We start from the raw sequence: 16,773 nt of genomic DNA, 5'->3' as shown, positions 1-16,773 counted from the left end.
TGGCACTTGCTTGCCTTGATCATGAGGCCTGCCCTCTGCAGAGCCTTCAACACTTCCCAGAGGTGGTGCAGATGTTCCTTCCAAGTGGCACTGAACACTTCAAAGTCATCCAGGTAGGCAGCACTGCAATCCTCTAGTCCAGCCAACACCTGGTTGACCAACCTCTGAAAGGTGGCAGGGGCATTCTTCACCCATAGGGCATTACCCAGAATTAATAGTGCCCCTCTTGGTTTGAAAATGCAGACCTCTCCTTGGCCCCATCAGTTAAGGTAATCTACTAGTACCCAGACGTTAAGTCAACCGTACTGAGGTACTGGGCCACTCCCAACCGATCTATGAGTTCATCAGCTCTGGGGATGGGGTATGCATCTGTCCTGGTGACTGAATTGAGCCCTCAATAGTGCACACATATGGATGTGGAGTTCTGATGTGGCACCGGGTGCGGAAGCCTTTGGGAACAAGACCACTGAGCTGGCCCAAGGGCTGTTTGAGGGCTCAACCACCCTCAGTGCTAACACCTTGGAGACCTCCTCCTTGATGCAAGCCTTCACCCTGTCAGTCACTCTGTAAATTATGTGCTTCACAGGAGTACTGTCTCCAGTGTCCACATCATGGACACACAACTGAGTGACACCAGGGGTCAGGGAGAACAGAGCAGCAAACTGTCCCAACAGTAGGCGGCAGTCACTCTGCTGTTCAGGATTCAGGGCGGGATAGAGGGTTACACCGTCCACTGACCCATCATGTTCCTTAGCAGACAAGAGGTCAGGAAGAGGCTCAGTCTCCTCTTCCATTCCAGCATCTGTCACCAATAGCATGCCCACTTCGTGCCTCTCCAAATTGTACTTAAGGTGGTTCACATGCAGGGCCCGCAAAAGGTTCATTGGAGACTGCAAGTCCGCCAAGTAGGTGACTTTACTCTTGTGTTCCACCACCTCAAATGGCCCACTTATTAACCAGGCTGAAACTCGATCAGAGTGGCATTCTGATCATAACACTGTTTCATCTCTTCCTGGCTGGCTTTCAGATTTGCCTGAGCGAGTTGCCCGAAGCACTTAGTCTGGTTCCTGAAGGCCAGCATATAGCTATATACATCCTGTGGAGGTTTGCTAGGAGCTTTCTCCCAGCCTTTTTTGACCAGACTTAGAGGTCCTCTTACAGGATGCCCATATAGGAGCTCAAAGGGACTGATCCCTAAGGACTTCTGCGGTACCTCCTTGTAAGAAAACAACAGGCATAGTAGGAGGATATCCCACTTATGCATCATGGGTTTACCAAGACCCATAATCATGCCCTTCAGGGTCTGGTTGAATCTCTCAACCAGCCCATTACCTTGGGGGTGGTAAGGAGTGGTGAACTTGTAGGTAACACCGCACTCCTGTCACAGGGACTTCATATACTTGGATATGAATTTGGTACCTCAGTCAGACACCACCTCCCTAGGGAACTAGGGTGGCATGGTCCACCAAGACCAGGATGAACCTGTTGCCCATGGCCATCTTGGGATCTAGATGCCCTACAATGTCAATTCCTACTGTCTCAAAGGGGGTGCTGACTACAGGGAAAGGTTGGAGAGGAGCCTTACACTTCTTCCCTCTCTTACCACTTGCCTGGCAAATCTGGCAAAAGTGTCAGAGTTCTTACGCATTTGAGGCCAGAAAAAGTCGGTGACAAGCCTATCAAAGGACTTGTCTTGCCCCAAATGCCCTTCCAAAGGCAAATCATGAGCCAGCCCCAGTAGGAAGGCTCTGAAGTGCTGGGGTACCACAAGCACATGGGCTGACCCAGGCTCAGCAACCTTAGGCTCACTATACAGGAGGCCATTCTCCCAGTAAATCCAATGTGATCCTGACTGATCACCTGATGCCTGGTTTGCAGCCTGCTGCCACAAACCAACCATTGAAGGGCATTTCTGCTGCTCCTGGCAGAATTCCTCCCTGGAGGGGCCTCCTTCCTGCTGCCAATGGGTCAGCTCAGGCACATCCCCCAGTTTGGCCGCTTGCTCCCTGTAGACTCCAGGGCATCCCCTCAAGTTCTGCCTCCTCCTGGACCGTGGGTTTCCCGCGCCTCCTGCCTCTTCTCTTTCCGTTAGGCACCTGGGCCACTATTTCAGACTCCAGGTCCTCTGGATGCCCTTACCAGCTGCCATAAACCGAGTGGTGACACATGCCCACTCAGGCAGACCCTACATCTCCAAATGAGACTTCCGCTCCACCTTATCCCAAGGAGAACTCTCCAAATCGTTGCCTAGCAGACAGTCCACAGGCATGGCTGGTCTCACAGCTACTCTCAAGGTACCTGAGACCCCCCGCACACTCAAAGGGACCCTGTGCCACTTTGCAGAGGCACTCAGAGTTGTCAGCTGCAACTACTGGGTAAAATGTATTGGGGACCACCTACTCTTCAGGCACTAGCCTTCAACTGACAGCTGTCACACTGGCTCCAGTGTCTCTCAAAGCTTCCACACTATGGCCATTGATGGTCACCCACTTTCTGTACTTATTACTGTTATCAGGCAGATGTGCTCTTGGGACCATCTCACTGTCTCCTAAAGAGACCAGGGTAATTTCTGCAGACCCCCACCCCTCTTGGGCACCCGACTCCTCCCCCAAGGCTACACTAGCCATCTCCCGGGGTGGTGCACCAGTGGGTGCAGTGGTAATCATTTTGGGACACCTAGGGTCTCCCTATAAGTGACCCACCTAACCACAACCATAACATGCCCTGGGGCCCTTCTGACCAAGCTTACCTGTAGGGACCATTGGCTTCTTTTCAGTGGGAAGCTGGGAACCTTTCCCTTGGGAACTACTTTGGGGCCCTTTTTTGGAACATCTTCTGTTTAACCTTGCCCCCCCTCTTCTGCTGGAAACCCTACCCACCTTTGGCAGAGTCTCTCACATGACCTTTTTGGACCCTGGACTGACCCAGCGGTCCGCCTTCACAGCAAGCTTCCTAGGGTCAATTAGCTTACTGTCAATCAAGTGCTGGCGTAGCTCTGGAAAACAATTATCTGACAAGTGCTCCCATGCAACCAAATCATAGAGCCACTGAAAATCATTTACCTGGATACCCTTCACACATCCATCCAGTGCTCTGCAAAAAAGGAGACATTCTCTACCCAAGTGCTTGACTCCAGTTTCTTACAAGCCCTCAACTTCTGCCTGTACACCTCTGGGGTCAACCCATACCTCCTGATTAAGGCTTCATTCTTGGGGGTGTAAGACATCTGATCCTCAGCGGGTAATACTAGCAACTTGTTCCTGCCTTCAGAGACAAAGCGGCTCCACAACACCACTCCCCAGTCACTCTCAGGGACTCTGTAGGACATCATAGGCCTTAAACTACCGACCAATGTCTTCCTGCCTCACAAAATCCTTAATAACCTCCTTGGGGATGTATACTCTCCCTTGTCCAGGTACCGATGGTGCGCTGCCACCATTGGAATTGGACTCTATACTTTTTGCTTTAGTTCCCTCAAACCTCTTTCATGCTCTAATAGCATTTTTTTCCCTACGAGTGCTAATTTCTCCCTCTAAAATGCCAATTCATGCATCCTGGTTTTCTCCCTGTCCTCCAGCTGTTCTGCTGGAGACAGCCCCTTTGAAGAGACACTGTTGCCCCCCGGGAAGGTAACATACTGCCAGGCAGACTCAATAGCCTATCCTGCTGACCATCTAAATTCTCAACCTCCTCCACAGGCTGATCAGCATGCTCGCTGGCATCCATGACTCCAACCAGGCCCTCAGCGCCTTTTGGAATTCCTCCTCTCTGGAGAGGCCTCTTACAGAGATTTAAAACTTTTTGCAAATAGCTTTAAATTGTGACACAGTGCAGATTTCAACCCTATCCTCTTCAAACTCAAGATTCATGGATTCAATTGATGCTGGCTTTGACATGATGAAGATTGGCAGCTCTTAGTTGCAAAGAAAAAATAATCCTAAAGAAAAAGTTTCACCAATTGAATGTGGTTGCATGATGGTTTGCACTCGGCTAGTTGTGTACAAAAATCACTGTATGTAAGACACAAATGCAAGTCCAGATCCTCTCCACTGTTGGATATGTTAGATATGGGAGTTTCTAGTAGGCAGAGGTAGGTACCTTTGTCCAAGTAGGGACCCTTCTTCCTAGTCACGGTAAGGGGGATACACTTCTAAAATAACCCCTGCTCAACCCCTTGGCAGCTTGGCACAGCAGACATTCTTACCTCAGAGGCAGTGTGTAAAGCATTTGTGAGCACATACAGTAATACAGAAAACACTAAAAATGGACACCACACCAGTTTAGAAAAATAAGTAATCTTTATCTAAACCAAAACAAGACCAAAACGGAAAAAATCCACCATACAGTAATAAAAATATGACTTTCAAATGGTAGGAATAGTTCAGTTGAAAGTAAATGGCAGATGCAACGCTTTTCACACAAAGTACTTTGGATTTGTTGTGCACTCAAACAAAAAGGGTCGCATTGAATGTGATGTGTGGGTTCCTTACACTCAGGGAAGGTGATGCGTCGGTTCCCTGCTCGGGGGGAGATGATGCGTCGGTTCCTTACTGCTGCGCAGGGTAGGTAATGCATCGGTTCCTTACCGGGAAGGAGGTGATGCGTTGGTTTCTTACTGCGTGGGGAGGTGATGCATCGATTTCTTACGACATCCCCTAATGATGTGACAGACATGGCGCCTTGATGCAAGGCGAAGATACTGGACGATGCGTCGGTTCTTGCAGCCACACAGCAGGGCTTGTGACGGAATCATTGCGGTGATCTCTGACTTCATAGACCGGTGCACTCGATGCGGTTTTTGGCGATTTCTCGAGCCGTGGGCAGGCGCTGCGTCAGATTCTTTGTTGATGCATCGGAAAGCAGAACAACCTCCAGAGGCCCAGAACAGCTACAGGTACCTCTTGACAGGTCAGAACTCCCAGCAAGGAAGTTCAGGGGAGCTGGGAGGGAAGTCTTTGTGTCACTGAGACTTCAGAACAGGAAGCAAGCTCTTCTTCAAGCCATTGGAGATCTTCCTCAAGCAGGGGACACAGCAAAAAGCAAAGTCCATTTCCCTTTCCTTGGCAGAAAGTAGCCACTGCAGGCCAACCCCAGACGGCAAACAGCACAGGGGCAGTATTCCTCCTCAGTTTCTTCAGCTCTTATCTTTGGCAAAGGTTCCTCTTGATTCCCAGAAGTGATCTAAAATCTGGGTCCTTGGCCCCTCTTTTATATACAGTAAATCTATTTCTTCTCTGTGGCAGAGAAGCTCTTCGCCCAGCCAAAACCAGTTATGTCCTCTCTGATCCAGCTTCCTGACAGGAGATGGAGACAGCATTGTCCTTGGCAGACCAGGCCCATTCAGGTGTGAAAGAAATCTCCTTCCACTACTCTGAATGCAGTCCAGGTCTATTCAACCCAGCCCTGACTCACCCTGGAAAGTCAGAACACACCTCAACCCCTCATGTGGCTGTCTGAACAGAATGCACCTCCCCATCCCCTGTCACTCCAAAATCAGGCAGTCAATACACACACAGGCAGAGGCACACAGAATGATTGAAGAAGAAAATGTCTACTTTCTAAAAGTGGCATTTTCAAACACACAATTTAAAAACCATCTTTACTAAAAGATGTGTTATTAAATTCTGAGTTCAGAGAGCCTGAACTTTATTTCTCTATTTTGTCCCAATGGGAAGTTGTATATACTAGATGTTATAAATAAAATCCTATTCTATCCTATGGGACAAGATAGTCTTTCAATAGTGAATAACAAATTTGGCAGTAATTCACTATCAGGACATGTCACACACACCAGTACATGTCCTACCTTTAACATACACTGCACCCTGTCCAAGGGTGTTCCTTGGGCCTAACATAGGGGTGTCTTTCATGTAGAAAAAGGCAAGGTTAGGGCTTGGCAACTGGGTGCACTTGCCAAGTCGACATGGCAGTTAACAACTGCGCACAGACACTTCAATAGCAGGTCTGAGTTACCTTTTCAGGGCTACTCATGTGGGTTGCACAATCAGTGCTGCAGGCCCACTTGTATCATTTGATTCACAGGCCCTGGCACACTTCAGTGCACTTTACTAGGGACTTACCAGTAAATCAAATAGGCCAATCAGGGATAACCAACTGTAACAACAATTTACACAGAGAGAATATGCACTTTAGCACTGATTAGCAGTGGTAAAGTGCGCAGAGTCCTATAGCCAACAACCACAGATCAGGAAAAAATAGGAGGATGAAGCAATAAGGTTGTGGATAGCCCTGCAAAAAGGGCGAAGTCCAACACTCACACATAAACATGTTCTCTCTCTCACAAAAAACATACACTCACCCACAAGCATGCACACAAGATTAATTTAAAACCGGTTTTACTCACCACAGCTGCCACCAAAGGTCCTGGTTCAGCCAAGTGCGCTCCATTTTGTTAATACACTAATATTAGAACATTGGAATCGTGTGAGCTCCATTTAACATGTAAGGAAATTTCAGGCAACTAGGAAATATCACAGAACTTGAGGCACATGCTAGAGCGAACAAAGATTAAAAAAATGCTTAGAGTAGAAAAATGTATTCTTGTTCATTATTATGATAAAATGAAGATATCAATATCTCTCTAATAACATCTTTTTACACAGATACCTCATCGTGATCATTGATTACAAAGAACAGAGGTTTATTCATCAATCATACTCTATCAACCTCAAACAATCATACTATTGCACATCTCTCTTACAATCTGATATAAACAGCAAATGATATAGTTATGCATTATACAGCAGACTGAATATTGAAATAGTCATTACATAGTAGTGGCCTAACTAATATAAATATTGTTTATAATTCTATGGGTGTTTCAGCTAAACGCCTTCCTCAGGAAGCCAAAAAATAAACAGCCCAATCCAGTATCTGTAAGAGTATTAGAATAGCAATTCTCAAAACAGGGAAGGTCCTTATTGTGATAGGCAGTTTTTCCCTATTGTGATATGAATATTACACATTTGCTATTCTAGATCACACTGCCTCAGAAGTCTAGTGTAGGGATGTATTCTTCCTTACAAGAGCTTCTGCTTGTGGTACGCCAAAGATATGTCAGGATTGAGGCTAAAATCGTCCCCAGGGATCTCAAATAGGGAGACATGACTGTCTTTACTGCTCTCTGGTGTGTGCGATGTGTCTCTGTCTCCTGTCCTAGCTTGACGCGGATAAATGCCAGCCCATTGTAGAGACGTTTCAACATGAATTACAGGCACATGCCTGTTGATGAACAAAAGGCACCGCGGATTGGCGTGGAAGTGCAAAGCTTCATTTAGGACAATGGAGTACTCCGGGCTTCTAAATGCCGATAGAAGTCCAGAGCTCCAACATTCCAATGTTTGTTCACAGCTGTTTCAGTGAACAAAGGCCTCACGGACCCCAAGTGGATTTCAACCCCCTCTGGCTCCGTAAGGCCTTTGTATTGCAAATTAGAACATTTTGCCCCCTAGGTGTGGAATGTTCTATTAGCCTTAGAGCTCTCCGTTGTGGGCTCTGCTGGCTAAAAAAGGCCTGCTCCCTTGTTAAAGCTGGAGCTGGCCTTTAATGGCCCATAGAGTGCGCTATGGTGCACTCTTAGGCTATGTTAGAACACTGGAATGATGAGAACTGCATTGAAGATAATGGTGTAGGTTCAGGCTTATAAGACCTGGTAAAAGCCCCAAACTCCAGCATTGCAATGATTGTCTTCATGTTTATCCCATTTTGTTGAGAACATTCTACCCTTAGAGGGTGGAATGGTCTAATAGTCTTATAGACTTTCTGCCTCGGGCTACACCAGTGGTTAAATGCACTTGCCTGAGACCCAAGACTATAACTTATATTCAGGGCCTTTAACAACCAGTATAGCCCCTGTCAGTGGGCTATAAGGCTATAGTGAAAAATAAAATATCAGTCGCTCTTGGTATAAGTAATAATGGACAGAAAGTGAGGAACGAGGAGCCACCCCTGTGTTATTGTCACTGATTTTACCACCTCTGAGACTAAGGGCCACTACAGCAGTGCCAGGGGATGCAAGGGACAAGCAAGGGGTCGCAACAATGGCCCCTGGTGAGCCCTAAATGACGTCCATTCTTATCTACACCAGGATGAGTTCTGTTCTTTTTTACACTAACCAACTTTCAATCCATCTTCCCTTATAATCTGTCCACGTCATTAAGTCCTTTCTCTAAAACATTGTCTCTCTCTCTTTCCTTCTCTCTTGTATTCCAATTCCGATTTGATGTTTCATTCAATGTCTGGCTTTAGCCAGGATCTTTTGATTTTACAAAAAAAATAGAATTAATATCCTTAGTTGGAGGGACTTTCAGAAAGCCTTAGGATTCATTGGTTTGCAGTAGTGTCATACACATTTTTCTTCCGCTCACAAAACGTAGGGAATTGGGTCAGCCCTCTTACACTATTGGTCCTTTTCTGTAGGATAGCATTCTCTCAATTACAGTGTTGACGCTTGACACTTGACACCCACACAGAACGTAGTCCCTTTGACTGCAAGGGATTGGTTGGCTAATGTGCTTTTTTTCTTTTAAAACAAAAAAAAAGTTAACGCCTTTTAAAAAAAATGTTTTTGTATTAAACGTTCCCAAAGCATTACAATACAAATTGACAAAGCCAAGCGGCTGGGAGCCACCACCAGACGCACTGGCGTTTGGAAGTGTTTGTTTCCATCAGTTTTCCTCTTTTTATCTCCTTTCTTTCGTATTTGCCGCCAACATTCCCTTTCTTCTCTCGCCGATCTCTCGTTCCTTCATTTCGGAGCCATCGTTATTTCTTCCTATTTTTATATATCTGTCACTCTCTTCCCCTAAAACATTTCTTTCAAGATATTTCTACTCCTTCGCCCTTTCCAGGCAGCCTCTGTGCAATCTGGCTGTTACTGGTACAGTTTCATCTGCGGATAATATGACTTTGTCACATTTTGTAATAGTTTGGTGACACTTTTAAGTTATAATCCTCAGCGCTGACAGGATTGTTCACGTATTGATTTCTTCCTCTCCACATTTTTTTTTTAAAAAAAATGGTATTTATATCTGTTGATCTTTCATAGGTGAAAAGGGATTCAAGAAGCGCTTTCAGGTGTGGTGGCTGTATGTCTTAGTTAGATTCTCTTTCCTTTTAGGTCAGGTTTTACCCTTGTCCCCTCTGCAGTTTTTATTAGTTAGAGAAGGCAGTGTGGCTCTGCTTGGCTCCACTTGTGTAAATTCCATTTGTGAAAGCTATGCCAGTGGGCATCCTCTTATTTTGTATTCTTGTTTTAACATCACAGTTAAGTTAAAGTCTGCCTTATTACACTGAGCCCTGTGAGGTTTGTCCTTGTGTCTTAAAGGGTGGCAGCCTTAATTCATTTAGACATTTTGGGTGGAAACAACTGGGGTGTGTGCAGTTCGGTTAACAAGATTTCGCTACCATGTAGCTTCAATATAGTTTTCAGCTGGCCCATTCCACTGCATCAGATCCGTGGCAGCTGCCAGCGCGCATTGATTTTCCTCCCAATCCTTGTGTTTATCTCGCTTATATTTTGCTGTCCACTGCAATTTGGCTGCCCAGATAAGTGAGCAGTTTTCCCTGTTTCTCTTCAGAAACCATTCCGCTGGCACCCTTAGCATTTCTCTGACCTTCAGCAGTTCTGATTTGACAGCACTTTACTCAGCGTCCAATAGATCTGTCCGTCCGTCCGTCAGCGGTGCTCTTTTGTGGAGGCTGACGGGAGAAAATGACTACACTGTGTGCTCACGGCATCAAGGTAATTTGACACTGTCACAATTAGTTCCAAATCACGGGCCTGCGGAAGGAATTCTGCGCATGCCCTCCGCATGAAATGACTCGTAGACCTTGCTGCCCTTGTGTGTTCCAAAAACAATGATGGCTTCAAGAGAATGGCCCTTCTCAGATATTTTACTGAGAGATCTTATAAAAGTACAATACTGGGGGTCGAATTCACAGTGGTTAAGCGTCTGCATAGCATGACTTTTTTAATGCTAACCCGACGCTAAACCTATTTGGGGATCAACAAACCAAGAGGCAAATTTATGAGGCCTTTGCGCCAGCTAAGCGTCACTTTTTTTACCGCTAACCTGAAGCTAAACTTATTTGGGGATCAACAAACCAAGGGGCATATTTACAAGCTGCATGTGCCTCCGGAGCGTCACTTCTTCAAACTCTCTGGTGGTTCTGTGCGCCGGCCCATATATTACAAGGCCACGCAAAGCCACCCTGCATGGCTTTTCATAGCGCTGTAAATATGGCCCCAACGCTAATTGGTATTAGCTTTGGTTTGTATGGAAAACTAATGCAAATCAGCGCAAAACACTGCTATGCACTACTTTCTTCAAGGGGGCGTTACATGGGTGGTACATGGGCACTCCCATGCAACTACCCATCATTTTTTAGGATAAACTATCTACTTACATTAGTAGACAGGGTTTAACGCCAAAATTAACGCTGCTGTAAAACAGGCATTACAAGGAGAAATGTTTTCATTTTTTTCATTTCTACTTTATTTTACAACTTTGCGTGTGTGCTGCACTGTGCAGCACACATACAGAGTAGGAAAAGCTCTGAAGTGTGCCTAGGCATAGCATTTTGTACAGTACAAAACCTATGCTGTACTCAGGCACGCACCCCAGCGCTATGGTGCTAAAGTGTGCTTGGCTCACAGCAGCTGAATTCAGCCCCGGCGCTAGAGAGAGGGAAGGGGAGAGCCATGGGGCATATCAACAACAACCGGCGATAATTATCGCAAAGCGCATTTAGCGCTAGGATAATTATCGCCGGCTAGCGTGAATTTTTATTGCTGAGATAGCGTGCTATTAGCAACGCTTATCTCAATAGCGATAAAAATCCTCACGCTAACAGGCTAACGTGAGATTATCGCTGGAAACCCAGCGATAATCTCACGTTACCTTGTTGATAGGGACAGGCAAACTTAGCCATGATATCCTCCAAATGCGATGCAGCGCGCGCAACGAAATTCGTTTTATTAATTTTTTTCGTAACTTACCTGAACTCGGGCGTATGCCGCATTTTGCAACCCCCCACCCTGCCCCTACTCTGCGCCACGTCACCGCCCCGGTAAAATGCCCTACACAGGCCGTCACTGCCTATACTAAAGGGAGGGGTAGAGTGAGGTCTAGGGAATAAAGTGCCGCAGCTCCCTCATTGGCGGGTAAAAAAGAATTCCTGGTGAGGGAAAGCAATCCCTATAATGGGGCAGGGTGGTTCTGCACCCAGTATTTTTGTGTGCAGGAACAGTGCCCCACACGGACATGGCTAACTTGTAATGGATCTCAGTGTAATATACATCTCAACATAGTGTAGTCTGGAAGAAGAATGGCAGAAAACAGATGAGTCTTGTCTTAAACAATCTACCATATGACCGCTGACACAGCCTCACCACCATAATGCTCTGGAAGAAAAGAACCAAAGAGAATTTGCACATGTATGTACATAAACACATTTTGAAAAAGGCAATTAAAAATCATCATTCATATTTTAAATGAAATAAAACAGTGTGCAATAGAAGACCACAGGATGACAGCTTTAAACAACAACCCTTGCGTCACGCTGCATTACATGGTGGAGTGGGAGAGGATGCTCACAGAGAAACACTGCTGTTTGATAGACTAATGTATAGCTAGGATTCACATTTGGAAAATTCCCAGGCTCCCCAAAAACACTGTCTCCAAGGGGTATACATCTCACCTGATGCATGGGCCACGGTGGGAGCCTGGGATAGGGTCATGATTACTAGAGGCCTGTCCTTACACACCTCTCCCCCTGCACCCATTATCCGCAAACATGCTTTCCCACCCACCCACCATGACATGTAATGCATTCCACTCCTGGCAAGAAGCCAGCTGCAAAAGGATTGGCAGCTTTTTCTACCACACAGGAATACCGACTGGGGAAATCTAGCACTATATCCCTATTAGAAATGGGGGTCTCTAGTTGACAATGGTCTGCACCTTTATCCAAGTAGGGACCCTTGCTTCTACTCATGGCGAGGGAGTTACGCCCTTAGACAATCCCTGCTTGCCCCCTTGGTAGCTTGGCACGAGCAGGCAGATTTATCTCAGAGTCAGTGTGTAAAGCATTTGCGCACACATACAATAATACAATGAAAACACTACAAATAGACATCAGATCAGTTTTGAAAAATAGGAAATCTTTATCTAAACAAAACAAGACCAAAACACCCCAAAATCCACTATACATATTTCAAGACATCACCAAAAAGAAGTTATTCACAAAAGTAACCTTGTAGCAACAAATAGCTCCACCTGGGGATATTACAGCATTGTGACAGTTGAAAATCCCAAAGTAGGGCGCCGACGACGACGTACGCAACTTAAGGCCCAGAGTCACACGGACCCCAAGAACAGTACCTTGACAAATGATGAAAACAGAGATGGATCACGGCGTCAGGGAGGTTATGCTTCATTGGCGCCGGGCGTCGTTTGTTCCTTACACCACAGGGGAGGTGAGGTGTTGGTTCCTTACTGCATTGCAGGGGAGGTGAAGCGTCGGTTTCTTACTGTTGCCAGGGAGGTGACGTTGGGGTGGCTTCGAGCCATTGGTTCCTTATGATGATGAGGGGTCAATGATTCAAGAAGTCAACCACATCAGGTATCGGCTCTGCGATGATAAAGTACCAGCGTTGGTGAGGTAAGGGCTGCAGTGGGAGTCGCTGCATCATAAGGCTACGGTGGAGGCAGCGGCCTCAGTGATGGCATCAGAGTCGATACCGTGCTGCGTTGGCAGGCGTCAATTTGGGGCTGTGCATCATGCACTTCACGAGTGGTGCCCACAACTTAGTTGCAAGTCACGGCGTCACTCGCTGGCGTCGGTGTTGCTTTTTCAGTTTGTGGCAGCTGAAACAACAGTTTCAGATGTAGGAGAACAGAGGCAGTGCATTCTTTGTGTCCCTGAGACTTCAGAACAGGAGACAAGCTCTACACCATGCCCTTGGAGATCTTCTTCCAGCAGGATACACAGCACAGTTCAGTCTTTGTCCTCTCCTTGGCAGAAACAGCCACTGCAGGGCTACCCCAGACCGCACACAGCAGATGGGAAGTACTTCTCCTTCTTCTTCAACTTTCCCAACTTCTCTCATTGGCAGAGGTTCCTCTTGAGTCCAGAAGTAATCTAACACTCTAGTAATATTTATACCACATTTTCCTTTGTTCTTTTGTGGCATAGAGTCTCTTAGGTCAGTGCACACCAGTTCTGTTCACTCTGGTCCAGCTTCCTGGCATATAGTGGAGACTCTATTGTGAAGGCAGACCAGGCCTATTCAGGTGCAAGGAGATCTCCTCCCACTACTCTAAATGCAGCCCAGGTCTATTCAGCCCAGCCCTGACTCATCCAGGAAAGGCAGGACACACCTTTCCCCCCCGTGGCTATCTGCAGTGAATGTACATCCCCTGCCCCTGTTACTCCAAACCCAGACAGTCAATCCACAACACAGCAGAAGCACATAGGATGGCTAAGCAAGACAATGCCCTTTTTCTAAAAGTGGCATTTTCAAACAAACAATTTAAAAAACATCTTTACGAAAAGACCGGTTATTAAATTCTGAGTTCAGGGAGGCCAAACTCCATTTCGCTAAATTGTCCCAAAGGGAGGTTGCACCATTAAGATGTTACAAAGCAACTCCCATTCATTTTTATGGGACAGATAGCCTTTCAATTGTGAAAAACGAAATACATTGTATTTCATTATCAGGACATGTCACGCACACAGTACATCTCCTACCTTTAACATACACTGCAATCTGGCTATGTGGGTACACTGGGACTACATGAGGGGTGTCCTACATGTAAGAAAAGGGAAGGTTAGGGCCTGGCAAGTGATTGCTCTTGCCAGGTCGCCATGGCAGTCACAACTGCGTGCAGACGCTGCAGTGGCAGGTCTGAGACCCCCTTGAAGGGCTGCCTGTGTGGGTGGCACAATCAGTGCTGCAGTCCCACTAGCAGCATTTGATTTACAGTCCCTGGGCACACATAGTGCACTGTACTAGGGACTTAAAGGTAAATCAAATGAGCCAATCATGGAAACACCAATCCATAAACAAAATTTACATAGGGAGCACTTGCACTTTGACACTGATCAGCAGAGGCAAGGTTCCCAAAGCATCTAGACCAGCAAAAACAAAATCCAGCTCACAGCAAAAAAACAGGAGGCAGAAGACAAATAAAAGACAGGGGAAACTGCAACAAGGATGCCAGGTCTAACAACCCCCATCATGCATTGCGTCACTCAGTCTTTGACTTGCCCTCTGGCCACTAGGCAACTTACGAAATTCGAAAATGGCTAATCACCAGAAAGGATAACCAGGGTCTATTCTCGGACATATGCACATTCCTAAACAAGACTGTAGATTCTAGCAAATCCCTGGCTCAAGGGAGATGGGAATTGGAGCTACAATGTTCCTTTACTCCTAAGAAATGGACTGACATGCTCCACAGGGCCTGCATTTCCTTCTTCAATGCAGCAGGAAGAGAGGTGATGCTCAAGATAATTCACTACTGGCACTACACTCCAGCCAGGGTTGCAAAATGGGAACCCAACGGCAAGGATGGCTGATGGCGTAACTGCGGCCACGCAGGCACATTGACTCATCTCCTCTGGTTCTGTCCTAAACTTAAAAGATAATGGGAGATGGTTTAAAAATATGTCAAACATGTTTTTTGAAATCGATATGTCCAGTTTCACCAGCTATATATTGCTGGGGCTCCCGAACGAACTCCAACGAAGGGAAAGCAATTTCAATGGCGCTCTGAATGGCCAAACTGGTCATCACCTCCACATGGGGCACCGAAGCAACACAAGATCATGCTGAATGGCTACATAAACTGTGAGACATCATAGGAATTGAAAAACTCACAACCTCAATCGACAACAACCTGCCACAATAGGACAAAATATGGGGTCAATGCATCTGATTCCTAGCATTAGGCTTTGGTGAACTCTCCTGTCTGAAATACCTTCAAATCCTTTGACTTACATGAGATGGAGACATAAGAGACCAACAAAGTAAAGACTGATAAACTGAAATTGGTATCCTGTGCAGCTCAATCCTATGGCTTTGAACGTTATATAATGAAGACACTGTTGTGGTGGAGACCATGGTGCAGATCGGAGCTTCCGAATCCCCTCTACTTCCACGGACGGAGTGATCTCACAGTCACACACGCACACACACATCACACGCTGGTGGGGCCCATTACACCAACATTCAAACTTGACCACCCTATCCGTTACTTCTAAAGGGGAAACAATTTCAGATACCTAACCAATCTGCATGTACTTTGAGGTCAATGCGACCAGTTAGTTGCTTATAAATCTAGCGAAAACATTTCACACCATATGCAAATAAATTCAATAATCATGACAAGAAAATAACCACCCGACACAGAGATTCAAACAGAATATTTCTTTATCTAATATTTTAAGAAAAGCCAATTAAATGCAAGATCATTTCTTTCATATTTACCTATTCTGTCTAAATATCATATCCTAAGTCAGAACCGGTCCTCAGTAACTCCATCAAAGTCTCTAGCCGTCATGTAGAGTCACCGTCCTCTCCGTCAGCGTAGGGACCTTGGATCATCAGTTCGGGAAGAAGTGGCGCTAGACCTCTCTAGTCTGCTAATATTTATACTAAATTTACATTCTATAAAGTTACAATTCTTTTTTCAGAATGGATGAATGGCGGAAATAATGTCATCTTGGTACATTTTCGATATTGTGCGAGATTTTCTCACACATAGATTGTCCCAAATAATGAATAGAAAAATTGAATGTTCATGACTAATTTTCGTTACATCTACGGATGTCTCTACTGGGTAAAATTTGTTTCAAATGGTGGGATCATAATAAGTTCATGTAGTCAATATTTCAAATTTGCAACATCTCCATCTTCCAGGGGCACTTGGCAGATTTCCCGGACTTGTCATCATGCTCATGGCTTTTCAGTTCATCGGAGGTGCAAGGTCACAGGCAACGCGAAGCCTTTTTGTAAAATTTCCATCTATTCGAATGCAGGCTGCGGGTGGTAGCCATCTTGTAGTAGGCCACATTAGTCAACTTAAGTAAAAATAGACATAAAACAAAATTACTGCACGGAAATAATTATAGTGTTATTCCCCTGCTAATACCCTTATGTGTGTGTATTTATCTAGCCATTTGCGACATCAAAAGCCATTAATGCATATTAATTATAAGCGCAAAACACAATAACATCATATAAGCAACATCGATTTCTGTCAGTTTGCTCACCAACTTAGTTCACTTATTATTGTAGCCATGCAATAGCATTCCCACGTGTAATTCTCTTGTTAATAAGGTTGATTAGACAACATTTGACAAACTTTTAATACTTAATAATTTATCAGTAGTACTTTTAGCTATAACATGCGAAAATGAAACAGGTATTCGGTTTTAAAGTAAAAACCCTGCTCCATCAATCCCCCCTTTGGTGATATCTGATCACCACAAAAATCAAAAACCCCAAAAATTAATTTCGTTTTCCCCTTTTGGAAGAATTCAAAATCTCTTCTTGTTCATGTTTTAAACCCTTGTTTCCATCTCATCTTCCTTTTTAGTTTCTATGTACATGCTTTCTCTTAGCTCTTCTAATTCTATTTCTTGTGGATCTCTTTCTGGTTTCTTTTGTCTCCTTTTAACATTTTCTTTTGTGATTTTCTTTTTATTTCTTCTATATCTACAACACATACATCATTATCTAAGGAT

The sequence above is a fragment of the Triturus cristatus genome, chromosome 5_1, assembly GCF_964204655.1.
Source record: "Triturus cristatus chromosome 5_1, aTriCri1.1, whole genome shotgun sequence".
Taxonomy (NCBI): domain Eukaryota; kingdom Metazoa; phylum Chordata; class Amphibia; order Caudata; family Salamandridae; genus Triturus; species Triturus cristatus.
The sequence above is the reverse complement of the archived record's forward strand: the minus strand, read 5'-3'. Positions refer to the sequence as shown.